The sequence below is a fragment of the Mauremys reevesii genome, linkage group 11 (assembly GCF_016161935.1).
Source record: "Mauremys reevesii isolate NIE-2019 linkage group 11, ASM1616193v1, whole genome shotgun sequence".
Classification (NCBI taxonomy): domain Eukaryota; kingdom Metazoa; phylum Chordata; order Testudines; family Geoemydidae; genus Mauremys; species Mauremys reevesii.
Window position 1 is genome coordinate 28,052,792 of NC_052633.1, and position 27,232 is coordinate 28,080,023.

At 42.0% G+C, this 27,232-nt stretch overlaps 1 long non-coding RNA gene across 1 annotated transcript in view; it reads left to right on the forward strand.

Annotated features, from left to right (window-relative positions):
- Nucleotides 1-27,232, forward strand: part of LOC120375026 — a 44,977-nt gene that overhangs the window by 11,814 nt on the left and 5,931 nt on the right. Inside the window, exon 2 of the long non-coding RNA XR_005586398.1 lies at nucleotides 19,088-19,364. This is a non-coding gene — a long non-coding RNA (uncharacterized LOC120375026). The remainder of the gene's footprint in view (nucleotides 1-19,087; nucleotides 19,365-27,232) is intronic.

Sequence of the window (27,232 nt, forward strand, 5' to 3'; positions counted from 1 at the left end):
AACAATCCCCAAGAAAATAATAGCTCAAATTAAGCAAATAAGGAATTACGGAGAACCAGTCAATCATTAACTCACAGTACAGTGTATTAGAGATTGCATTGTGAGAGAATGAAAGGGTAAAAATAATTAATAATAATAAGTAAAGAGATTTCATGGTCTGTTCAAAAGCATCTGCCAGTCTGGATTTGGCCCATAGTCCACTTATTGACTCTCCCCTGTCTAGGTTTATTTGGTCCTTCCTCAGCTCAGGAGGCTGGACTGGATGACTTCTTGAGGTCCTTTTCAGCCCTACATTTGTTATTCTATGATTAATGGAACTTATCCTTACACCACTTGTGTGAGATTGGGAAGCACTACCCCAATTTTACAGATGGAAATTGAGGCATAGGGTAAATTAAGTGATTTGCCTAAATTCATACAGGAAATCTGTGGCTGAACAAAGAATTTAACCCAAGTCTCTTCAGTCTTTATGCAGTGCTCTGTCTTTGTGTACAGCTCAAGTTTGTGGAGGAAGCATTGTTATACTTTAGTATGAACAATACTCTGCAAAAATAAAGTATATTGTAGTTGAGAGAGATCTAACTAGGGACTCTTGGGCTAGGGAGATTCATAGGGACAAATAGCAATACCATTGTTACAAATGGTCGGAAACTTGGTTCACTTCTTTTGGTATGAAAATATTACTCTAGTACAGCTAAGGTTTGAACTTCATCAGATAGTTGAAAAGAAGGTTTGATCAGTTTAAAGAATAGAGTTCTGCCCCAAAGTGAGGTTGTTTATATTTAATGGCTAATATTTATAGATAACTGGTCAGATCTTCAGTTGCTGTAATCTGGTAATAACTCCATTGATTTAAGGGAGCTATGCAACATCTGGTACTAGTCTTGCAATATCGTTGGTTCTGGTATTAGTCTTGCAACATAGTTGGTTCTATGCATGAAGCTGTGATCTTTTTGTTCAAATCCTGCTGCAGTTTTGTATCACATGAGTCTGGGAAAGGGTTTGGGAGATGGTCCATATTAAAGTCAGAGGTGCGTACCCATGGGCGGTGCATGAATCCCTCATTTGGTGAGGCTAGCCTCCTGCCCCACCCCATTTGTCCCCCCCCTCACCTGTTGGAGCTGGAGGAGCCCCAGCAGAGCCACCCTGGCCAACTGGCTGGCCTGAGCCCACTCTGACTTTGGGGGAGAAGCAGAGTGAGGGTGGGAAGAGGCCTGGGTGCCCTTTCTGCAGTGGCGCTCCAAAGGACATCTGATTCCTGTTATCACAAAAGATGACCATCCCTTCTGAGCTGCAACATGCGCTATTCAAGGTACCATATCCAAGAAAATAATTTTGGAAAAAATGCACCATAAGAAAATCCTGTGAAAACTCTTGCTTTCTCCTTTCATTCCTTAAAATGTCATTTTCTTGCCAGTTTTACTGTTTTGTTTTTCTTTTCCTCTATAGCCAATATCCCAAATACTCTGGTGCCAAATAGGAGGCACTGATTTGTCCTAGCGATTTTCAGTGAGCTGTGAAATTAAAGCATTGCCCCAACTGAAAATGGATTTGCTGGCACCAGATGTCACTGTTGGTCCATACTAACAAACCTTAATGGCATTTCTGTAACAGACTATATGATCATTTCTGAACCCATAACTGAGCACATGGCGAAAGGGTTCACAATTGCAAGCCCATGCATGTGTGTAGACCTAGCCTAAGAGAAATCTATAGATATAAATGCAGTCTAAATACTAAGCATTATTATTAGGAAACCAGGCTCTAATAAAGGAATCTCTTTTTCTGGCTGCATTGAACATATGATTTTTAGAAGCAAAATGGACTGTTTTCTGTGCTCATCTGCATACCACTACCCAGAATGCCTTTCAGACTTCCACCTAATTCATAACAGTTCTGAGCTCTGGTAACAAATTAAGGGTTTGACTATGCACGGAGGGTTTTTTTTTTTTAAGGGGCTTCTATATTTAATTACTTGACCTGGCTGAAAAAAAAACTGTTTATACTTAACTAATTTATAATTAGTCAACTTAATTTTTAATTTGGTGCACAAGACTGTTGTAGAATTATGATGTAAAAGAAGACCCTTAATGTCCTTCCACCTGCCTATATCATTATAATAATTTTTCTTTATTTATGGAATATTGTTATCTATACAGCAAATGTAAACACAAACATTTTAAACTTACTTTGGAAATATTATTTTAAAAACCATTTGAAATATTTTCTTACATTAACAAGGCAAGATGTATATTAATCAACTACCAGTGGAATCTTGAAGTTCTTAAAGGAAAACTCTGATCATTTGGTTTGTCTCTATGATCTGAGAAAACCTAAGGCAGAAAGTCTTCTCACAAACAATTACAATATATGATATTTGGCACAAAAATTCAAAATGGCATCTTTACTTTATGCCAAAACCCATTGTCCTTTGGTTAGTCTCATTTTAAGTGGCATTTACTTCTAAGCTCTGGGATTCTCATGCCATATAGTCTTAAGAGGACTCTGTTAAGCATCTTTCATAATTTTAAAGTCCTTTATCCTCTCAGTTACTTGCCACAAAACAATGCGTTATAATTCTAAACTAAGTATTTAGTAAAATGTATGTTTGTATCCTGGTGCTCAGACTGGTTTGGTTTTTTAGGGCTACTTATGAGTGCTGGGCTGTAGACACTGATCTATGATTGGCTCCTTAGATAGCATAAATTGGGGTAGTTTTGTTGAATTTACTATTCACTGTATATTTAACAAGTGGGCCCATGGGACCTGTTGACATACATTCAATGTGGAGCAGTTCAGAGTGGCGTATATATGTTTCAAATTCCATTTCTTCATGGCATCCAATGTAGTGACTTCAATGGAGCTACACTGTTTTACATCACAGGAGGAAGTGCCCAAAAAGCTTATCAAGGATGTCACAGAGACTCACAGATATGTGGCTGGTTGATATAATAATCCTATACCCATAAATCTGTGCCCTGTTTAGGTTTTTCTGTCTTGAATAGGAAGTGAGGACTTACCATATTGGGTGTGCTTTCTTAGAAATATGTTTAGAAACCGCCCCCCTGCCCGAACACACACACTTGCACTGAAACCAATGTCAAAATATGCCCCTGTGGAAGGTTACACTGTGCTGGATGCCTTGCAGGAATAAGATTTGTAACATATACTTCCCCCAGTGCACTCTAAGCTGCTACACATCCATTATATGCCAATGGGCCCCAAATGCCCACTTGTTGAGTACACTCTGAATGTTACATGGCTCTTTAGGGATTGCTAACAAATATGTGCTCTGATATTTTTTAAAAAAAAATCATTATACTACAGCTTTCCTAAAGAGGATGGGCTTTCAGATTGATTGTAAAGTGCTGAATGAAATTCTGCTTGCGAAAATGAGTTAGGACATTTTAAAACCTCTGATTAAAAGAAAGATACACCTCTACCCTGATATAACGCGACCCGATAAAACACGAATTCAGATATAACGCGGTAAAGCAGTGCTCCGGGGGGGCGGGGCTGTGCACTCCGGTGGATCAAAGCAAGTTTGATATAACGCAGTTTCACTTATAACGCGGTTTCACCTATAACGTGGTAAAAATTTTTGGCTCCCGAGGACAGCATTATATTGAGGTAGCGGTGTATGAACAAACCAAATGATATAAATTAAGACCTTGAACTATAATAAAACTATGTTAACACTTTCTCAGCAGGATTATCTTTAATCCATCCTATCCCTTTCTCCAGGAGAGGAGGCCAGAATGTTCTTGTCAGCACCACACAGGGAGGATTTCTATGGCCCCTCCCAGCCACTCATGCCCTGACTGTACTGGATGGTTTGGCTATTCAAAAAGTGCTAAAAGTGGCCCTAATTGGTTAACATGGCTAGGCAAGCCCATGTCTAAGGGAGGCTTTGTGGACAGGGAACATCTGCCTCCCCCTCAACTTCTTGAGTGCCTGTACTGAAGCAGGAGTTATCCACTGATGTGGATAACAGTTGATCGTATGGCTACTGGTGTATTTGTGATGGATATTTCTTAGGCCTAATCCTGCAATATGTACTGAGACAACTCAGTTAAGTACATATTACTTATTGGGGGCAACAGCTTCACAATTGTTATATGCCACTTTGCTAAGGGGCTCAGTCTTAAAAATGCCCTTGATCATGCACTTCAGAAAGTGAAGGGCAACAATATCACTGGATGTCAAGCGAGTAGCCTTTAGACGTGGTAAGGTCTACTTACCGAGTCCTTTTTAGTACAAAGAGATGTAACATTAGAGATGAACTAAAAGGCTAAGGGCCTGATCTGGAGATGATTGAAGTCAATGGGAGTCAAGCATTGATTTCTAAAGGCTTTGAGTAAAAGTCTGTATCTTGAGGTCAGGATTCTGAATATCTTCTTGACGAGTTAATGACGTCACTAAACCTGTGATAGAGCAGAGAGCTGTATTCACTGTGCTACATATAGTGTTAGTGATGCCAGCTCTCTGAGAAGAAATACAGATCTCTAGACACAGATCTTGGCAGGTAAGTTAAGGGGGAAAATGATTCTAAAGCAGTAGTGGCAACCTGCAGCTCATCAGGGTAAGCTGATTGCAGACCGCAAGACATTTTGCGAATGTTGACCATCTGCAGGCATGGCCCCCCCGCAGTTCCCAGTGGCCGCAGTTCGCTGTTCCTGGCTAATGGGAGCTGCGGGAAGTGGCGGGTCACAGGGACGTGCTGGCCGCCACTTCCCACAGCTCCCATTGGCTGGGAACGGCAAACTGCGGCCACTGGGAGCTGCATGGGGGGCTGTGCGTGCAGATGGTGAACGTCCACAAAATGTCTCAAAGCCCACAATCAGCTTACTCTGACGTGGGCCGCAGGTTGCCCACCACTGTTCTAAAGTACATAGAATCACAGAATTGTAGGATTGGAAGGGACCTTGAGAGGGCATCTAGTTCTGTCCCCTGCACTCATTGCAGGACTAAGTATTATCTAGACCATCCCTGATAGGTATTTGTATAACCTGCTCTTAAAAATCTCCAATGATGGAGATTCCACAACCTCCCTGGGCAATTTATTCCAGTGCTCAACCACCCTGACAGTTGGGTCGTTTTTTCCTAATATCCAACCTAAACTGCCCTTACTGCAAATTAAGCCCATTGCTTCTTGTCCCATCCTCAGAGGTTAAGGAGAACAATTTTTCTCCCTCCTCCTTGTAACAACCTTTTACATACTTGAAAACTGTTATCATGTCCCCTCTCAGTCTTCTCTTCTCCAGAGTAAACAAACCCAATTTTTTCAATCTTCCCTCATAGGTCATGTTTTCTAGATTTTTAATAATTTGTGTTGCTCTTCTCTAGACTTTCTCCAATTTGTCCACATCTTTCCTGAAATGTTGCACCCAGGACTGGACACTATGCCAGTTGAGGCCTAATCAGTGCAGAGTAGAGCAGTTATTTCTCATGTCTTGCTTACAACACTCCTGCTAATACATCCCAGAATGATGTTTGCTTTACTTGCAACAGTGTTACTGTTGACTTGTATTTAGTCTGTGATCCACTATGACACCCAGATTCCTTTCTGCAGTACTCCTTCCTAGGCAGTCATTTCCCATTTTGTATGCGTGCAACTGATTGTTTCTTCCTAAGTGGAGAACTTTGCATTTGTCCTTATAGAATTTCATCCTATTTACTTCAGACTATTTCTCCAGTTTGTCCAGATCATTTTGAATTTTAATCCTGTCCTCCAAAGCACTTGCAACTCCTCTCACTTTGGTGTAGTCCACAAACTTTATAAGTCAAGTATCAGAGGGGTAGCCATGTTAGTCTGGATCTGTAAAAGCAGCAAAGAGTCCTGTGGCACCTTATAGACTAACAGATGTATTGGAGCATGAGCTTTTGTGGGTGAATACCCACTTCGTTGGATGCATGCATCCGACGAAGTGGGTATTCACCCACGAAAGCTCATGCTCCAATACATCTGTTAGTCTATAAGGTGCCACAGGACTCTTTGCAAACTTTATAAGTGTACTCTTTGCCATTATCTAAATCATTGATGAAGATATTGAACAGAACCGGACCCAGAACTGATCCCTGCGGGACCCCAGTTGATATGCCCTTCCAGCTTGACTGTGAATCATTAATAAATATTCTATGGGAATGGTTTTCCAACCAGTTATGCACCCACTTTATAGTAGCTCCATTTAGGTTGTATTTCCCTAGTTTGTTTATGAGAAGGTCATGTGAGACAGTATCAAAATCTTTAGTAAAGTCAAGATATACCACATCTACTGCTTCCCCCTATCCAGAAGGCTTGTTACCCTGTCAAAGATAGCTATTAGGTTGGTTTAACATGATTTGTTCTTGAGAAATCCATGCTGAGTGTTATTTATCACCATATTATCTTCTAGGTGTTTGCAAATTGATTGCTAAACTATTTGCTCTGTTATCTTTCTGGGTACTGAAGTTAAGCTGATTAGTCTGTAATTTCCTGGGTTGTCATGTTCCTTTTTATAGATGGGCACTATATTTGCTCTTTTCTCTGGAATCTCTCCTGTCCTCCATTACATTTAGAAGATAATCGCTAATGGCTCAGATATCTCCTCCTTGAGTATTCTAGGATTATTTTATCAGGCCCTGGTGATTTGAAGACATGTAACTTGTCTAAGTAATTTTTAACTGGTTCATTTTCTCAAAACACATTTTCCCTTTTTTGAATGGGATATTACTTAAATACATTATCAAGTTTTGGTTTTTGCTTCTTTGTTTTAAATTTTCTTCACAAAAAGAGCAGCTGTTCCACTAGAACTTCACATCTTCAGTTATAACAAACTACTAGAATATGGTAACATCTAGGAATATCTCTGAATCAGATACTCTAAGCATGCTAAAATCTCAACCTTAGGAAACCCTAAGAGATTTTGTAGACATGTTGTACTAATTGTTCATTGGCAAATTATTTTGGCAAGACACTCCTATAACTATTTACAATTATTCCTGTCTGTTGTTTTGTATAATCTTAGATCAAAATTGTTTTATTGAAATATAATTTTCATATCCCAACAGAATTGTTTAAAAAAGGCACCAGCAACGATAACCTCAAATGTCTCTATTTACGCTTGGAAATTTCTTAATTGATTTTTTTATAATGTCCTAGGCAATTATTTGAAAGTTTAGGGGGTTAAAAAAATGGATACACATGGTTTTCATCTAACTGAAGGAGGACATCCAAAGTATTACATAATTCTGTCAAATATGTTTGGATGGGTTCTTTCAATTGTAGAGTTGTCAATATTTTGAGTTAAAGTCTTCTGTAGTAAACCACAAAATATAATCAAGGTCTAAACTAATGTAAGAAAAACCAGTTTGAAGAAAAAAAGAACTCACAGCTCATGGTTGTGATTGATTCCAGGCTGGTTCATTGGCTGAAATACCTCCTGGCATGACATCCTCAGTCCAGGGGGCTACTCTAAATTATGGCAACCTGTCCTGGTTTCCCGTGGGAGGTGACACTGCCCTTAGTGCCATCATGATGTGTGCTGTGGCCTCACTATGCCCTGCCCCATACACTGATATTAGCGGAGGAGGCTTGCATACACAATAGGCAGATGGGCCAGAGTGAGGGATGAAGGAATCCCCAGCTTGGGATGCTGGAGGCAGTTTGTGCCATTCTGGTGGCAAGAAGGGAGCACAGAGGAAAGAAGAATGTAGTTGAGATTAGCCCTCAACATCTAGAATGTATATATTTCTGACAGCAACATATTGAAATCTATATCCATTCAGACATAAATTTCTTGTCTTGCCTTTTACAAATGCCAGTTCATCATTCCATTAAACTCTTGGATAATCACTGAGTTTATCTTTCAGCAAGTCCCTATACAATTGCAAAATCAGCGTATTCTTGGGCAAATAATATAAGGGTAGAATCTACATATGAAAGAGATAAAGAAAAGTTCTTTCAGCTGACCAGGTCAAACATGTCTTCTCAGAAAAATAAGCATAAAAACAGAATCTGGAAAATTGAATCATGACCTATACATCATCAAAATTCCAGAGACCTAATTTGAGATATAAATCAGTAAACATCTCTAAGGCTCTTAAAGCTGCGTACTTCAAATCAATAATATAGAATTGCTGGAATAACATCTGAATTATGTGCCAATGGAATGGAAGGAATTTGTTCAGCAGATTGATCTACCCTCTCTGCATATATTGCCTCCCATAGCCAGATTGAGGTCCAGATGCTTGTCTATGGCCAATGATTATACAACACATGTTAGGAAGCTGGGTAGGGTGGGTGTGCATAGGAGGCCGAAAAACACTCCTGATTCTGCCTAATCTTGAGTCATCTGTGTGCCAAAAAAAATTCCCCGTCACAATCTAGAGCAGTCTGAAAACTGCTGTAAGTAATATCAGATGCCAGTTGCCCAAAGAGATCATCAGGCCCTAGGAAAGCCCTAACTATTTCCCCTTTCCCACTGTCTGTGCCCCCTACATCACCAGGGGCGGCTCTACGTTTTTGGCCGCCCCAAGCAGTCATGCCCGGGAGGCGCCCCAGAGCCGCGGGAGCAGCGGACCTCCCGCGGGCATGACTGCAGAGGATCCGCTGGTCACGCGGCTCGGCTGGACCTCCCGCAGCTGCGGACGGTTCGCAGGTCCGGCGGCTCTGCTGGAGCTGCCGCAGTCATGCCTGCGGGAGGTCCAGCCGAGCCGCGGGACCAGCAAACCGTCCGCAGTCATGCCTGCGGGAGGTCCGGTTGTCCCGGGGCTCCGGTGGACCTCCCGCAGCCATGACTGCGGCAGGTCCGCCGGCCCAATCTGCCGCCCCCCCGGGAAAGGGCCGCCCCACGCGCGTGCTTGCCGCACTGGGGTCTAGAGCCGGCCCTGTACATCACATCAGGCTGCTATTGCATTCTTATATGGTTCATTTTTTTCTGCAAGGAATGCAGCTGTGTTTGGCTACCACACTGAGGAGTACAATGGGAATTGGCAGCAAAAGAGCTAAATGGAATTTAGAAAAAATGATGGGAATGAAAATGAGTATTTTGAATGATCAAAAATGTGCAAAATCAGGCAGTTGTGTACAATGGTAGTCATTCAGATTGTGCCCCACTGTAGTAGAGGGATTAAACATTTGCAGGCTTCTGCTCTGGATCACTGCAGCAGAATTTTTCTAGTGGAATTTCCATACAAAAAGCTCTTGCATGTAGAAAAAGTTTCCTTCAAACTATCCACTTGGAGGCATATTGACAAAAACAACTTTATCGTGAAACTACTGATGTGCAATGTAGTATTTGAATGTCAAGACCACTGAGAGAGAGTGAGCATTAATGTGACAGCCTGCCCTGGTCTTGTGTGTAAGGTCCCATTGTAGTCAATGATAGTCTTTCTAATAATATCCACGGACTTTGGATCGTGGTCTATTTTTTACACTTCTGTACAAGTAAAATCCTCATATTTCAGACAACAAGCTAATCATCAGAACGGGTCAATGAAAGTGTCACCCATAATATGTAGATTTACACCCATAGGTCCATTGTGGCATCTACCACTTATTTCTGGAGCAGTTGTCATTGGGCACTGTCAGAATCATGATACCAGCCCAGATACTCACCCTTGGTGAGTTCTGGATTGGTTGTTCCTGTTCTTCATTCTATTTTCTTTATATTGAATGTACTCCAATTTTCCCTCCTCAAACTACTGAATAATATTTTACATACCTCTGGCATATTTTTAGTGGAATCTTTGTGACTGGGACAGTCGGGGAAGTTGTATTTGACTGATACTTCCTATCCCTGTGTGGTTAGTTCACATGAAAGAAATAGTTTTCTTGAAAATATGCCCTTCAGCATACATACTATAAAATCAAATTAGTCATCTTCTCTCAAGAGAAATAAAGAGCCACATCTCAATTCAAGTGGTTGGTCACTTAAATCAAACATAAAATAACACACACAACCTCTCAGCAATTTTCAGAAGTACACGCTGTGGATGTATGTGGCTCTAAAAATTCCCAGCCCTCTGACGGAAAAAAGACAGACGTCTGAATTCCATAGCATTGCTCAAGTTTTCCAGGTTATTTTGCTAGAAGAATGGTGGTTTCTAACTACAGTATATTATATCTTTGGGATTCCTCTTCTACTAGATCAACATCTGGCATAATGATTTTATGTGCTCCTGTTATTACCCATTTAAATGTAAATAAAAGTTTTATATAGGTTGTGACACACATTTATTCATAGAATGAAAAGCCATGGTTAGAGCTGAGATAGAATTTTGCAGTCAAAACCAAGACTTAGTGTTGGGTGGTGAGAGAGACCCAGCCTTAAGTTTGAATTTTTGTGGTCTTTGTCTGTGTGAGTCAGAACCTGGATTAACCAATGACAACTGACAAAGTGGGCATCTTGGGGAAATTAATGACCACATGGAAGAGCTGATGGCCTGAAGTGAAACCAAGGACCTTAAATCAAGGCTATCACTTCTTCAGCTCCATAGTTGTTAGCAACACTGAGGGAACTAGTGAAGATGGGTCACTCTGTGTCACAAGCATTTTTAACATCTAGGGAGAGGACATTTAGCAGGTCAGTTCTGTTCAAGACCTGCCTTCAGCAACAACTCTAAAACCCATTAAACTTCATTAACTTCAGAGGGGGTTACAAAGGAGTACTGATGTCAAAATTTGGCCTTTATTATTTCTATTTGGGCTATAATAGGATTGTAAGACTATTCTACCTTGTAGAATGTTTAAACTATAAATAATTTAATATTTATCCAGTGCTCTGAATATATACATTTCAAAGCATTATTACTAGGAAATGAATATTTCAGCATCAGGCTAGTAGTTACTCTGCTGCTCTAGGGTGCCATCTTTTGGATGGAATTTAAAACTGAGGTCAGGTCACATGCAATCATTAAAATCCCTTGTTTGAGTGTTTGCGCTGTTGTCCTTGCTAACTTCCAATTTGGTAAATGTGTTATCCTTACTGAAAATTCCTTGGTTATTTCAAATTGAAGTTCTAGCCTGTAGTTTTACTTTGTATTGCTTAAAGGATTCAGCCTTCACTCCAATATTTCAGTGATGAGTTAATAGGATCCATGTGTCTATAACTTGCTGAGTATCACTGTATGAATGGTTCTGTATGTAAAGAGTGATAGAACTTGTTAACAAGTAGAACTATGAGTTTTAAATCTTACTGAACTTTAGCCAATGTATTTATTATTAATATGTAAATTTCCCCCTTTTTGGATGAATTAATCTCTTCACATTTCATTAGGACACCATAGTGTCCCAGACTTTTAAGGGCAGACTTTCAGCATGGACGTGTTCCTACGAGCTGTGTGTGCAGATAAAGGGAAGAACATGTCTGGTATATTGGTAAATATCCACCAGTTTCTAAGAAACAGAGGTACATCTTCCCCGCCACCTAGGGTTGCCAGGCATCCATTTTTTGACCGGAATACCCAGTTGAAAAGGGACCCTGGCGGCTCCAGGTGGCACTGCTGACTGGGCCATTAAAAGTCCAGTCAGCACCGCAGTGGGGGCAGGAACTGTGACCAATGGGAGCTGCATGGGTGGCGCCTGCAGGGGCGAGGGCAGCATGCAGAGCCTCCCTGGCTCCCTATGCATCTAGCATCTGCAGGGACCTGGTGGCCACTTCCCGGGAGCTCCAGTAAATGCCACCAAGATGCCGCACCCCGAACCCTCTCCCACACCCAACCCACTGCCCTAGCCCACAGTCCCCTCCTGCACCCAAACTCCCTCCCAGAATCCACACCCCCTCCAACACCCTGCTCCAGCTCCCTCTTGCACCCCAAACCCCTCATCCCCAGCTCCACCCCAGAGTCCACACCCCCAGCTGGAGCCCGCAATCCCTTCCACACTCTGAACCCCTTGGCCCAGCCTGGACCCCCCTCCTGCACCCCAAACCCCTCATCTCCAGCCCCACCCCAGAGCCTGCACCCCAAGCCGGAGTTCTCATCCCCAACCCCCCCACCCCTGTACCCCAATCCTTTTGCCCCAGCCTGGAGCCCTCTCCTGCACCCAGAACCCCTCATTTCTGGCTCTGCCTGGAGCCCACACTCCCAGCCCAAAGCCCATATCCCCCCAACCCCCTGCCTCAGCCTGGAGCCCTCTCCCGCACCCCAAACCTCTCATCCCTGGTCCCGCCCAGGGCCCGCATCCCCAGCCAGAGCCCTCCCACACCCCAACCTTGTGCCCCAGCCGGGTGAAAGTGAGTGAGGGCGTGGGAGAGCAAGCGATGGAGAGAGGGGGGATGGAGCGTGTGGGGGTGGGGCCTCGGGGAAGGGGTGGAGCAGGGGTGTTCAATTTTGTGTGATTAGGAAGTTGGCAACCTTACCCCACACCCACAATGGATTCTCGATAAGCCCAGAAAGCCCCATTTCAATAGCCTGATCACAGAACAAACACTAACATTTGTGGTAACTACAGAATTACAATTGCTTGTGACTCCTGCCAAAGTAGCAGATGTTGTTGATGCTGGAAGAATGGACCTGCAGTACAGCATCTGCATCCCATGAGTTCTGTCCAAAGATGAGGAAAAGAAGTATGAAATACCATAGCTGTTTTCCATACTAAGTTTGAGAATTACTTCTCCCAGTGACTGAGACAGATTCATTTCTGATTAGTATACTTTTTTCAAACTAGATTCTCCAGAGACCAGCAGACAAAGAAAAACAGCCTGAGTTTAAACTAACTTAGGGCCTTCTTCCTTTTCTAGCAAACAGATAGGACTCTGTTCCACAGAGGGCCTCAGTCCTTAGGGAAGGATTGGAATGACTTCCCTTAACACGAAGGGGAAAGGAGTCCAGGAGAGCTGGCTGTATTTTAAATAATCCTTATTGAGGTTGCAGGAACAAACCATCCTGACGTGTAGAAAGAATAGTAAATATGGCAGGCGACCAGCTTGGCTTAACAGTGAAATCCTTGCTGATCTTAAACACAAAAAAGCTTACAAGAAGTGGAAGATTGGACAGATGACCAGGGAAGAGTATAAAAATATTGCTCAGAAATGCAGAAGTGAAATCAGGAAGGCCAAATCACACTTAGAGTTGCAGCTAGCAAGGGATGTTAAGAGTAACAAGAAGGGTTTCTTCAGGTATGTTAGCAACAAGAAGAAGGTCAAGGAAAGTATGGCCTCCTTACTGAATGGGGGAGGCAACCTAGTGATAGAGGATGTGGAAAAAGCTAATGTACTCAATGCTTTTTTTTGCCTCTGTCTTCATGAACAAGGTCAGCTCCCAGACTACTGCACTGGGCAGCACAGTATGGGAAGGAGGTGACCAGCCCTCTATGGAGAAAGAAGTGGTTCAGGACTATTTAGAAAAACTGGACGAACACAAGTCCATGGGGCCAGATGCACTGCATCCGAGGGTGCTAAAAGAGGTGGCGGATGTGATTGCAGAGCCATTGGCCATTATCTTTGAAAACTCATGGTGATGGGGGGAGGTCTTGGATGACTGGAAAAAGGCTAATGTAGTCCCATCTTTAAAAAAAGGGAAGAAGGAGGATCCGGGGAACTACAGGCCAGTCAGCCTCACCTCAGTCCCTGGAAAAATCATGGAGCAGGTCTTCAAGGAATCAATTCTGAAGCACCTAAAGGAGAGGAAAGTTATCAGGAACAGTCCGCATGGATTCACCAAGGACAAGTCATGCCTGACAAACCTAATTGCTTTCTATGATGAGTAACTGGCTCTGTGGATGAGGGGAAAGCAGTGGATGTGTTACTCCTTGACTTTAGCAAAGCTTTTGATACGGTCTCCCACAGTATTCTTGCCAGCAAGTTAAAGAAGTATGGGCTGGATGAATGGGCTATAAGGTGGATAGAAAGCTGGCTAGATCGTTGGGCTCAACGGGTAGTGATCAATGGCTCCATGTCTAGTTGGCAGCCGGTATCAAGCAGAGTGCCCCATGGGTCGGTCCTGGGGCCAGTTTTGTTCAATATCTTCATTAATGATCTGGAGGATGGTGTGGACTGTACCCTCAGCAAGTTTTTAGATGACACTAAACTGGGAGGAGTGGTAGATACACTGGAGAGTAGGGATAGGATACAGAGGGACCTAGACAAATTAGAGGATTGGGCCAAAAGAAATCTCATGAGATTTGACAAGGACAAGTGCAGAGTCCTGCACTTAGGATGGAAGAAACCCATGCACTGCTACAGACTAGGGACCGAGTGGCTAGGCAGCAGTTCTTCAGAAAAGGACCTACAGGTTACAGTGGACGAGAAGCTGGATATGAGTCAACAGTGTGCTCTTGTTGCCAAGAAGGCTAATGGCATTTTGGGCTGTATAAGTAGGAGCACTGCCAGCAGATCGAGAGACATGATCATTCCCCTCTATTTGTCATTGGTGAGGCCTCATCTGGAGTACTGTGTCCAGTTTTGGGCCCCACACTACAAGGAGGATGTGGAAAAATTGGAAAGAGGCCAGCGGAGGGCAAGAAAAATGATTAGGGGGCTGGAGCACATGATTTATGAGGAGAGGCTGAGGGAACTGGGATTATTTAGTCTGCAGAAGAGAAGAATGAGGGGGGATTTGATAGCTGCTTTCAACTACCTGAAAGGGGGTTCTGAAGAGGATGGATCTAGACTGTTCTCAGTGGTACCTGATGACAGAACAAGGAGTAATGGTCTCAAGTTGCAGTAGGGGAGGTTTAGGCTGGATATTAGGAAAAACTTTTTCACTAGAAGGGTGGTGAAGCACTCGAATGGGTTACCTAGGGAGGTGGTGGAATCTCCTTCCTTAGAGGTTTTTAAGGTCAGGCTTGACAAAGCCCTGGCTGGGATGATTTAGTTGGGGATTGGTCCTGCTTTGAGCAGGTGGTTGGAGTAGAAGACCTCCTGAGGTCCATTACTACCCTAATATTCTATGATTCTGTGACCTAATGAGGCCTCAGGAGACTGGGTGCTTGATCTGAGCTGAAACTGTGAGGAACTTGTAACCACAAGAAGAAACTTAGAGTAGGGTGTTGAAAGACTTTTCCTGCCAAAGCTCATGTTGGAGTTGGGATGAACTCTGGGAAGCTTATTTGAATGGGTGTAAGCTCTTTTTTATTGTTTTTAATAGGTTTTCTCTGCACTGTTTTTTCCTTAAGAATAAAGTAGGCTTGCATAGAAAGAACTGTGTGGTAACTTATATCTGTAGCAATCAATTTGAAGAGAAAGTAAGCAGGCTGTCTTTGCTAGGATATATGTGGTGAAGGCAGGGAACTGTTCATCATGGACTTACCCTGGTCAGAAAGGGGTGAGATGTAGGTCTTCACCTATGAGAGGTAATGGCCGGGGAGCTGAAAGCTGAGATTGGGTGTGCTTGCTGAACCATTGAAGTGAAATATAGTTGCAATCATCCTGAACTGTGACATGCTCTTCTTCAGCTGCATTTTCATGTCACCTTGGTTTACAGATGATCTGTAACAAATAAAGTGAGAGGGAAGATGGCAAATGCACCAGTGGTGGAAGTTGTGTTCAGCTGCAGAAAGAAGATTTTGTTTAAAAAAATAACTTTTCTGCTGTGATTGTTCAGGAGACAACTATGAAAGTTTTTTCCCTCCACCATAACATCTGCAAAATCTCAGTTCAGTAGCTAGCTGGTATGAGTCATGCTTATGAGGAAATAGCTTGTTATTTTGTGGACAAGACTAATTAGATTAGAGGAGGGCTGTCTGCTTCTATGGTGACAGAGCAAGATCTTCAGTGAACAAAGGCCTCATCTTCTCTGCTAGAGTTTCAGACAGTGACCCTCCCTAAAATAGTGGAGGTACTTTGTCCCACAACCTAAGCTTTGGATCCATGTCTTTCCTTATTGGTGAAGGCCAGAGGGGAAGTACTGGTCCTTTAATTGTGGATATGGTCAATGTCTCTTAGTTAAGGTAGGCTGCTTATTTCATTGATGGAAGCAATAGTGTGGCTTTTGCTCAAGAAATCATGGCTGAATGCTGACAATCTTGCTAATTATCGATGAGTATCACATCTTCCATTCTTCGTTGTGATTGTTGAGAGGTTTGTGATTAAAGAACTCTCACAGTATTTAGATGCTTTTGGTCTTCTTGACCCCAGTCAATCAATGTATAGACCTGGCTATGGCACGTAGTCACCCAGTGCAATCAATTAAATCTATATCCTCTTGGTGACTGATCCAGGGCAAGTGCCCATGCAGGTAGTATTAGATCTATTAGCTGTCTTTGAAACTATTGATCACAAGGTGTTGCTGACTCCCTTGCAGACCTTGGTGGGAGTGGATATGGCGACTTTTCAGTGGCTTCATTCTTTTCTTGGAGGGATCTCAATGGGTTGTTGTTGACAGGTTTTCCTCTTCTTGAAAAATGCTCTGGTGCAGGGTGCCACAGGGTGTCTTTTTGTCACCCTTCCTTTTTCTCATGTATTTGAGGCTGTTAGGAGGGTTAATAGGGAGCAATGTAATGCGTAGTTTTCAGTATGCTGGTGACACCCTGCTCTATGTCTCTATCTCATACAACTTTGACAATGTGATTAAGTGCCGCAGCCAGTGTTTAGTCAAGAGTGGGGCTTGCATGCCAGTGAGCTGGCTGAGGCTCAACCCAGATAAGACTGAGGTGACGATGGTGGATTGGAGAAGCAGCTAGAGCAGATGGTGCATATAACATCAACTCCTTTGACTGAAGAAGTTTATTGGCCATTCATTTATAGTGTTTGCAATCTATGGGTGATCTTGTTCCCCAGCTGCTATTTGACAATCATATTACAGCCGTAACCCAAACAGCATTTTATCATCTGTGTCTGGCTAGAAGGTTACAACTGGAGCTGGGCAGAGAAAGTTAATTTTGTTTTGTGGAGGATTTCAGTATTTCAAAATTTGTTTTAGTTCAAATTCAGCATGAAAACCAATCTACTGAAATTCCCTGTGAAAGGAATGGAGCTTTGGCTCTGGGGCAGTCTTCCTGGCAGGCTGCTCTGGTGCTAAGAACCCTGGGAGCCAGGACCCTGGCAAACCTGCTGAGGAGCTGTGAGCCTGGGAGCAATGTCTCCTAGGGCATCCAGGCTGTTGGCTCCCTGTCAGCTTGCCAGGTGGCCTGTCAAGGAGCCAGGCAGGCAGGCTGCCAGGAAATTAGGCAGGTTTCTGATGGAGATAGGCAGGGTTCTTTGGAATTTTGTTAAGATTGAACAACCATCTCCACTAAACATTTCTGATTTCAATGAGTTGGCAAATTCTAGCCAAGAAATGTTTCATCAGAATTTTTCTGACCTGCTGTAGTTGCAGCCTTTCTTTTGGGTGCAGACCTTGCCACTGTACCCAGACTTTAGTCTCCTCAGGATTAAACTATTGCAAAGAATACTATACCTTCAAATCTTTGGCGATGGAACGTGGTGCAGAGCTCAGCGGCTTACTTTTTCAGTGCAGTATCTTGCTGGGAGCACACGACATTGTCGCTCTGTGATCTGCCTTGGCTGCCTGTTTGTTTCTAGGTGGAATTTAAGATGTTTTCTATGACCTATCAACTGCTAAATGGTCTGGGATTGGCCTTCTTGAGGGATCACCTCTCTCCACGTGCCACACGGCCATGGGTGAGGTCAGCAGAGGTGCATGATTTAGATCTCCCTCCTCAAAAAAGAGAGGGGGGCCGTGGGCACAAATTTCTCTGTGAGGACTCTGAGTCTCTAGAACTTACTCCCTTTATTGTCTGAAATAGCCTGAATTTGGTGACTTCTGGGCATGCTGCAAAAGACACCTGTATAATAGAGTCTCTGGAGAAGGCTAAAGGTATGCATCCTAGATGACAAAGGAAGTAGGTGGCTGGCTGAGTTCCTGTGGAGCTAATTTTAAGGCTGCAGAGATCTAATTCAATTGTACTCACTGTATCACTAATTATGTTGGGATGCCTAGAGCCTGAGATGTCTTTATTATTTTACATCTTAATGAATGAGATGCCAATGACTCTGGTAATTAAGCCAGTCCAGATTTGATTCAGCAACTACAGACGAAAGGGAGATTTATAATAATACTTAACACTTATGTACTACTATTGAATTTAAAGATTTTCTCATGTGTAGTCAAATACCATTATCCCTATTTTAATTTGGGGAAACTGAGATATAGAAAAATTACCGGTAAGTGACTTGCCAATGTTACATGATCAGTTGGACAGCTGGATATACAAGGGCTTTTCTATACAGAAAGTAAGTGTGAGGCAGACTGGGGTGTAAATCTACAGCACTCTAGCCTGCCGTGCAGTAACTGGTTGTGTGGACCCAACTACCACACGCTAAAAATTTCATAGTGCACTTTGACCTAGTCACTATGGAACTTTTAATATGCGGTAGCAGTGCTCACATGGCCAGTTGGTGCACTGCAGGCAAGAGCATTGTGAATTTACACCCGCCTGGTTGTGCACTAAATCTTTGTATAGACAGGTCCCCACATTTCCAGTCTTACAGTCTGTCTATTGGAATCTGCTGCTTCCCAATTATTAATCTGTTCAGCTATTTCTATGCCTGTTACATTTTGGCTAGAAAATTCAACCTTGTAACCTAATTGACACCACATAAAGATTGATTAAAAGTCACCATTTCCTGAGTCTGAAGGTTGCATGGAAAGTCTATGAATATAGTTATGAACATAATCAGAATAGTTCTTCTTTGAGTGCTTGCTCATGTCAATTCCATTGTAGGTGTGCACGCGCCTATGTGTGCGGTCTTCAGAGACTTTTGCCTTAGTGGCATCCATAGGACCGGCTGTGGCATTCTCTAAAATATCAGGTGCCACCGTCCGTATGCCCTCTCAGATCCTTCTTACAGCCCGTGGTGGTTAGTCGGCGTGCCTCTGTCCCTTGCTTTGCAAGTGTTCAGCATTTTTTCCTTCTATCTCAACCTTGTGTTTCCAGCTGTAAATAGTTAAATTGTTTGTAAATTAGCTGTTAAGTGTTTAGTTACATACTGTCCCAGTGGGGACTTTGCACCAGGCAGGGCATGCCCTGGTCTCCAGATTTTAAGCCCTGTTCCATGTGTAACAGGCCTATGCCTGTTAGCAACCTGCGCGATAGCTGTCTAAACTGCCTTGGGGAATTCTACATAAAACAAAAGTGTCACATCTGTAAAAACTTTTGTCCTAGGACACAGAGAGAATGTGACATATGTCTAATGGCCCTCCTGATGCAGACTGTCTTACACCCACCTTCGGAGCTGGCACGGCCAGACACGGCACCCAGTGCTTCAACTTTGGTGTGTAGTGCCCCTGGCACCAGGTTCCTCCCAGCACCGATCTCCATCATGAGTGCCGAAAAAGAAAGAGAAGAAGACTGCACCGAGCAAGTCCAGCCAAGGGGCTCTGGGCACCTACAGTGGAACTGACCTGAGCAACACATCTTGAAGAACAACAGTTACGAAAAGGTAAGTAACTGTTTTTTGCAAATTGTCTCCATGTCAGAGATAGTCCATCTTAAGTAGGAATAGCCATCACTCTTACAGTGTAGTGTGGGATTTCCAAAGCTGCATAAAGGAATTTCAGAGAAGAACCACAAGAATGATTCAAGTATTCAAAAACATGCCTCATAGACTCAAGGAGGTCAATCTATTTAGATTAACAAAGAGAAAGTTAAGAGGCGACTTGATTACAGACTCTTATTACCTACATGTGGGACAAATATTTGATGATGGGCTCTTCAGTCTATCAGGGAGAGATCTAACACAATGGTCCTTTCTGGCCTTGGAATCTATGAATTGGATGCCTGATTCCCATTTGAAAATCTCAGCCTTAAAACATAAGTATTAGACCAATAAATCTAGAAGTCATTTTATACATTTTAAATATATTTGCATCTTGCAAAACAGATCCATCATTGAGTCAACATTGTAAGCACAGCTTGCTTCTAGATCAGTGCTAGCAGTTGTAATCAAATGTTGTTCGGTAAAGAAAGGTTTTACTACTGTTTTGCCAGTATTTCAGTTATCTTTATGTATTCATCTTTGTAGCTGCAATCATGGCAAAAGCTCTTGTGTTGGGTTTCCCTCAAAGAGCCTCACGCTGAAATTCTTGAAAAATAAACCAATGAATATTTCAGCCCACGCTCTGAGTGGATGACCTCCAATCCCTGGAGATAGCTCTACAGTGAGTCATAAGTATTGTCAAACCCTGGCTTTCCTAACATTTTCCATCCACTGCAGGTTACTCTGTGTTAGCTGCAGAATAATGATTTTCAACAGTTCATATGTTAGAGCATCAGGGAATTCTGTTTAAAAGAAATGATTTAACTACATTTAAATAAATCTATGCTCCTTGTGGTGTTCTCTGTGTGGCAGTTAGACTTCTTTTCCTTGCTATGAATTTCTGTTTGGCAAGCTTAGCACTTCAAGCAGGCAGCTAGCAAATAGAGCTAAAAATTGCGGGGCTATCACCCATTAAAACGCATGCCAGACCACGTACTATGACCTGTGAATGCCATTCAGTTGATCTCCTCCATGTTCCTCCTAATTTTTTTTACCAGCATTCCCAAATTTTGCTGTGGAGAAGAAATTAGGCTACCCTGAAAAGTGGAGCCATTTAATCATAACATTTCTGATTGTTATACTATGGATGTATTATCTGCACACAAAACAGGGCAGGGTATAACTAGGATCATATAGCAAGGGCATGAGCTTCACTTTCAAAAGTCCAGCTGAAACTCATAAACCATGGAAAATATACAAGGCATAAGAAATAATAGTATAATGCTTAGCTCTTATAAAGCATTTTTCATCAATAGAGCTTAAAACACTTTACAACTAAGGTCAGTATCACTATCCCCATTTTATATGGGGAAACTGAGGCACAGAGCAGTAAAGTGACTTGCTCCAGGTCACTCTGCGGGCCTGTGGCAGGTCTGGGAATAGAACTCAAGCCCTTTGAGTCCAAATTCAATGCTTTTATTCGAAAATATCAGTATTAGATTCACAGTTATATAGCAAAATTGATATAAAATGATGCAAAATAGGTATAATATACTGAAAATTGTATATCTTTTAAAGTCCCCCACTGTACTGCCTTGCATTACAAAATGATTGCAAAGGAACCAGAAGAAAATATCAATTATACTAAGATTTAGAGAGAGAGAAAGGGAGAGAGAGACCTGCAGGATTGGAAAGAAAAAGACACTATGCCAAAAAGGACAAGAGCTTGTCCCCACGCTGCAGGGTATCTACTGGAAGCAAGTCCTGCAAATGGATGAAACATCAGGAATGCAAAATGCAGTGAGCACGTTATCCACATACTCTGAGAGGCATGTGGTCCATGGCAAAATATACAACCAGCTCAAGTCAAAACAAAATTACTAAAATGTTATGATGAATCTTCTTTATAGCCCCTTTCTCTCTTCCTTTGGAGACTGGATGTTTATCCAGGATTTTACTGATAAAGGTCAGATTTTTAAAGGTATTTAGATGTATAAAGCTGCGGAAAAGTGCCTAGTGGGATTTTCGAAAGCACCTAGGTGCTTAATTCCCATTGATTTCAAATTTGAAATCCCACTAAGTGCCAGTTTGCATCTGTAGGTGCCTAAATATCTTTAAAAATCTATCCCTGAATCATGACACAAAAGTAGCAAGTTTGAGGGTTTTAATTCAGACAAAGGCAAACCCTTAAAATCCCTCCCAGTCATGAGTGCTGCTTTTCTAAAACTCTTTGAACTGAGAAACTTGCAAGATTTGAGTTTCTCACAAGACTTCCAAATGATTTTGATTCTTGTGTCTATCAGAAAATGAAATTTAAAACTGATAAAAAGAAACTTTTTCACACAATGCACCAGTAGCCTGTGGAACTTATTGGCACATGATATAATTGAAGCAAAGAGCTTAGCAGAAGTCATAAAATGGATTGGACATTTATATGAATAACAAGAATATCTGATGTTATGATGATAAGGAACAAAATAAACAACCCTCTACCTTCAAAAAACCCAAGGGTTTGGGTTGGGATGTAAATTCTCAAACTTCAGGGCATCAAGCAACATCTAACTAATGGTAATTAGGAAGAAACTTCCCCTGGGCAAAGTAACTTGTTACCTAATGATTCTTCCTTCCCCCCCCCATTAATATACATCTGCCCCAGGGAGGTAATAGATTCCAATGTTACCCTTTTTAAACTAGTTACGTTTGCCACATGCAGTATAATATTTCTGTCCTGAATATTTCTTGGGGAGTGCGTGTGCGATCAAGTTTTAGAGTACTGCAGAATTATAAAAGAGATCTAATGCTTGGTCTATCTGCTCAACATATGATCTCCATATGCAAACCATATTTGCGCTGACAGGGAAAATCATAAACTTGGATTTCCAGAGGCAAGATTAAAGTAATAATTTGAATTTATATCCATAAAATTTGGGTCAGCAGCTGAGTTACATCTATCTTTGAGAATTTGTAAGAAGAGTAGCCAATTTGATTAAAAGAAAATTGGAACTGATTCTTATTTCTGCTCAGGCCTAAAAAGTTTATTGTAACTGCCTGTACCATCATTCTTCAGGAAATGAGCTTGTAGACTCCATAATTGTTATAACTACATAGTAGTTTATTTAGCAAAGAATGTGATTGCTTATAAAAAGTAAAACTGAACCTGGAGGGGTTTGAAAATTTGGGAAGTTATATCTGTATCTTGTGAATTCTGTGGCACATGAGCCCTGAGTACTTTAGCAGGGGCTAATAACTAGGGTGAGGGGCCCAAGGGAGTTGGGGCCAGATTTTTAAATGTATTTAGGCACCTAAAGATGCAGATAGGTGTCCAATGGGACTTTTAAAAGGAGATCAATGGGATTTGGATGCCTAACACCTTCGGGCTCCTTTGAAATTTCCACTCACTCTTCTTCTTGACTAGAAATGATTCAGAGGACATTTTTAAAAATGGCTAAGTGCAATAATCTTAATAGACAACGACTCTCTTAAAGAAATTGTAATATGAATTGCTCAGTGTTTGATGGACCTATTCTTGACCAATTGATTGAGGTTAATTTCTGTTAGGGTTTTAATAATGATACTGAGTACTTTGGACAGTTTTTTACTGTTTCAAAGGGTTTAACAAATAGAAATCAGTTCTCACCATGTCTGTTTGAAGTAGGGGTTGGTACATTTTACATGTAGGAAATCTGAGGTAGGGTGGTTTGCCCCAGGCCACAGAGGGGGTCACTGTCAAATATGGGAGTAGAATTTAGGTGTTTGTGATCCTAGTCCTCTGCTCAGAGCACACTTCTTTCTACAGGGCTAAGATATTTAGTAATGGCCAAACCTCAGAAGGAGTTCTAGGCAGGCTCAGAGGGCATGCAAGATTTGCATGTTTATTTGAACTCCAGGCCTGATTCTGCTGAGTGCAGTCAACACCTCTTGACTTCAGTTTGAAATTACTTCAGTGGGAGTTTTAGAGTCGGGCTCTTTTGGAATTTGATTTGTGAAATTGAAGTAGAAATCTCATTGATGGACCTGCTTTCAGTCAGGCCGGAAGTGCTATGAAAACAGTCTTCGTAGGGGTATTTCCATACTTATGCTTCTGGTCCCATAAGTTAACCAGACCATCTCAGACCTCAGAGCATCGTCTCACATATACATAACCTATGTCACTTCAGCTCCGCTGTATCCATTACATATTTGATCTCCTCCTTTACTTCTTAGATAAGAAAATAAGTTGTATTGTGCACTATTTTGTTTAGTTTTAATAAAACACTAACAAGAAAAGGGTTGACGGTTCCAGACTACAAAGTGCTGCCTGCGTAACCACAGTGACAGGGTTATTCAGTGATGCAAATGCAGCAGGCCCCTTGGCAGTGAAAATTCTAATTGATTGTTATGAATATGCAGGCCCCAATCCTGCATGTTGGTCTGTATGGGTGAACCTCTGCACCTGTCTATGCAGAACTTATTGCAGGACTGGGGCCTGAGCTGCTAGGAGGTGAATTCTGTTATGATTTTTCTTAGACTGTTGCACATGACAAAATTAATTTTCTTTTGGTGAAAGTAATTTTGATAAGCCAGTTGAGCCAGAAATAACTATGGTATGGCAAAGTCTCTCTCTCTCTCTCTCTCTCTCTCTCTCAGATCTTTGCTTTGGAGCAGAAATCACATACAGTAAGGTTACGTCTACACTAAGAAATTAATTTGAACTTATTCTATTCGAATTTTCGGAAGCGATTTTATACATTCGGTGTTGTGTGTCCCCATTAAAGCACGTGAATTCGGCGGAGTCTGTCCACAGTACTGAGGCTAGCATCGAATGTCAGAGTGGTGCACTGTGGGAAGCTGTCCCACAGTTCCCGTAGTCCCTGCTGCCCACTGGAATTCTGGGTTAAGCTCCCAGTGCATGATGGGGCAAAAACATTCTCACGGGTGTTTCTGGGTGTGTACCATCACTTGCTCCTCCCTCCGTGAAAGCTACAGCAGACGCCATATTGCCAGCAGACAGTGCAGTATGGTGCACCGCCTATCTCCTGGTACTATGACTCCACCTCGCATGTCCTCTCGTCTTTCTATCTACTCTGCCTGAGCTCCTTGAATTTTATATGACACTGCTCTGATTCCCTGGAGTAGCTTCTTTCCGTCATGGCCCTGGAGACTTTAGCGTATGTATTTGCATTCCTTTTTTGGAACGTAGTTCTGCCATAACAGATTCGTCTTCCCAACATGCAATGCGATCCAGTACCTCCTGTTCAGGCCATCCTGGAGCTCATCTGCGAATCCAGGACTGCATGATTTCTTGTGATGGTGGACTCTGCATGGTCGCCTATGATGGTGGACTGTGCTGATGGTCACCTGTGCTGATGGTGACCAAACAGGAAATGAAATTCAAAAGTTCCCAGGGCTTTTCCTGCCCACCTGGCTAGTGCATCGGAGTTGAGAGTGTTGTCCAGAGCAGTCACAAGGGAACATTCTGGGATAGCTCCTGGAGGCCAATAACATTGAATTTCGTCCACAATACCTTTAACCCAGGATTGTGATCTCGATTTAAGCGCTACTCCACTTGCCGAGGTGGAGTATAGAAATCGGATTAAAGAGCCCTTTAAATCGAAAAAAACGGTTTGGTCGTGTGGATGATATTTTTTTTTTTCCAAATTAACTCGGCTAATTCCAAAATAACAGATTAGTGTAGGCCAGGCCTAAGTAATGAAAATATTTAGCAATTCTAATTTTATTTTTAAAACATTTTGGTACATCATCAAAATGGGTAATAGTGTTCTATTAATGAAGCCACATCACTAATACTTAGCTCTGTCAGCTTCTGGGTGGCTATAATTGCATTTCTGTGGAGATTGGTCTTTCTTAACTTGTTAAAATTAGGTTGGAATTTGAGGTTTTATTCAGTATGAACTTGAATAAAATATTTTAACCAGCCTAACAATTTGTGCTACTTGAATAAACTACCGTATATACTTTTGGAACAGTAAATTAAAGAGACCAGTGCTTTGCTGTGGTTAGCAATATATTGTTTGTTCCTTTTAATTCCTGTGGGCTATACTAAGAAGAAGAGTCACAGATCTGTGGCAACCATAAGCAAAAGCAACCCTTGAATACATCTCCCGCTCCAAACCGAATACTGTCCCCCACAACTATTTTTTTACATTCTCTGGACATTGAGAAGACTTTAATATAAAGAGCTACATTTCATGACCAGAGTCTGGGTTCAGTTCCACATGTTCCATGAATAATATGGAGCTTGTATTGCTAAAGTCTCACCCGTCCTGTTGAAATTTGTTCCCTGGACGAAGTGCTGTCAGTTCTTGTCCCAGCTGGAAGCGATGAAAGTTTAATGTGCCAGCTAACATGTCGTACATATATATAAGGCACTTTTGAGAACAAAAGACAGTAAATAAAGGTTTTAAAAAAGAAGCAGTGCATTATGAACCCAATCTCTTTTTAAATTAATGCAAAATGAAACTGCACTTCTGTAGTTAAATTACATTTCTACAAGTGTTTTGAACAGTAGATGAACACTGTGTACAGGATGAAGAAAAATGTTTGTCATGTTAGCCTGGTAACATAAAAGCATACCTGAGTTTTGGATGGCAGACATTCTGGCCCCGTTGAGTTACCCTCATTCATGCTGATGATAAATTATTTGTACAGGTAGTCCCAATTACTTTAATGAGTCACCGATGTTAGTTTAGTGTTGCATACTTGGACCATTAATCCAAAAACCAGCAGAGGCTGAGTGGAGTTGAAGAGATGATCTTTGGGCTCTGAAGGAGCTCAACCACAATACCAGATGGCCGGTTAGGAATGACAGGTTTCTGAAGTGGAGTCCAGCCATCTCAGCTGGAGGTTCATTGTGGGAAGACTAGGCCTTTGTATAGGACTTGAGGAAAGAGATTGCATAAGGACAACAGTAAACCATTCTTGAACGTGTAGCTTTGATATGGACTCCCAACTGTACAAGTCTTGAATTTCTTGATCTGCAAAGAGCATGTCAGAAGGGATAGAGCGTTGTAGCTGCCAGAGTAGATTGGGGCAGTTTAAGAGAATCCAAGCTAGGGTGACCAGGGAGCAAGTGTGAAAAATTGGGACGGGGGTGGGGGGTAATAGGAGCCTATATAAGAAAAAGACCCAAAAATCGGGACTGTCCCTATAAAATCGGGACATCTGGTCACCCTAATCTAAGCAATGATCTGTTTTTGCACAAGAGAGCTTCTTGTGCAAAACCAGCTTGAATGCTTGCAGACAATGTCTAATACTAAGAAAACAATACACACACACACACACACACACACACACACACACACACACACATATGAATCAATCACCATTGTACAGTGAACAGTTGTGACAGAATAAAGCTCTGAAGGATGAGCCTTATGTGTGTTTTATTTGTTTTATTTTGGGTAAGATGATTTTTACATTTCTTGATATTAGGTTGGCAATAGCTCCTGCAAAAAGTGGCAAGACTTTTCACATCCACTGGTCCAGAGATACAACAAAACCAAACCAAGAAGCAGCCCCTTTCTATATTTTTTGCAATGTTTTAGGTCTTCTGTGTGATGAAATGGTTTGTAAAAACTACTGGTAGTACTGCTGCTTAGAAACTTACAGTAATGCAGGTGTTGCTGCTATTGGCATAGATGTTATGACTGAAAACTTCTGGTCTGGGAAATAGGATCGGCCTGTATTTGTGCTGAACCAACAAAGGCTATTGGAAAAGGGCAGCTCTCCAGGTCTCTTGTTTGTGGAACGTTGAAGCTTATTTTTACAAAGTAGTTGTGCAAGTGTGGGGAAAATGTGAGCTACACTTTTGGAAAGTTATTCCAAGTAGGTTA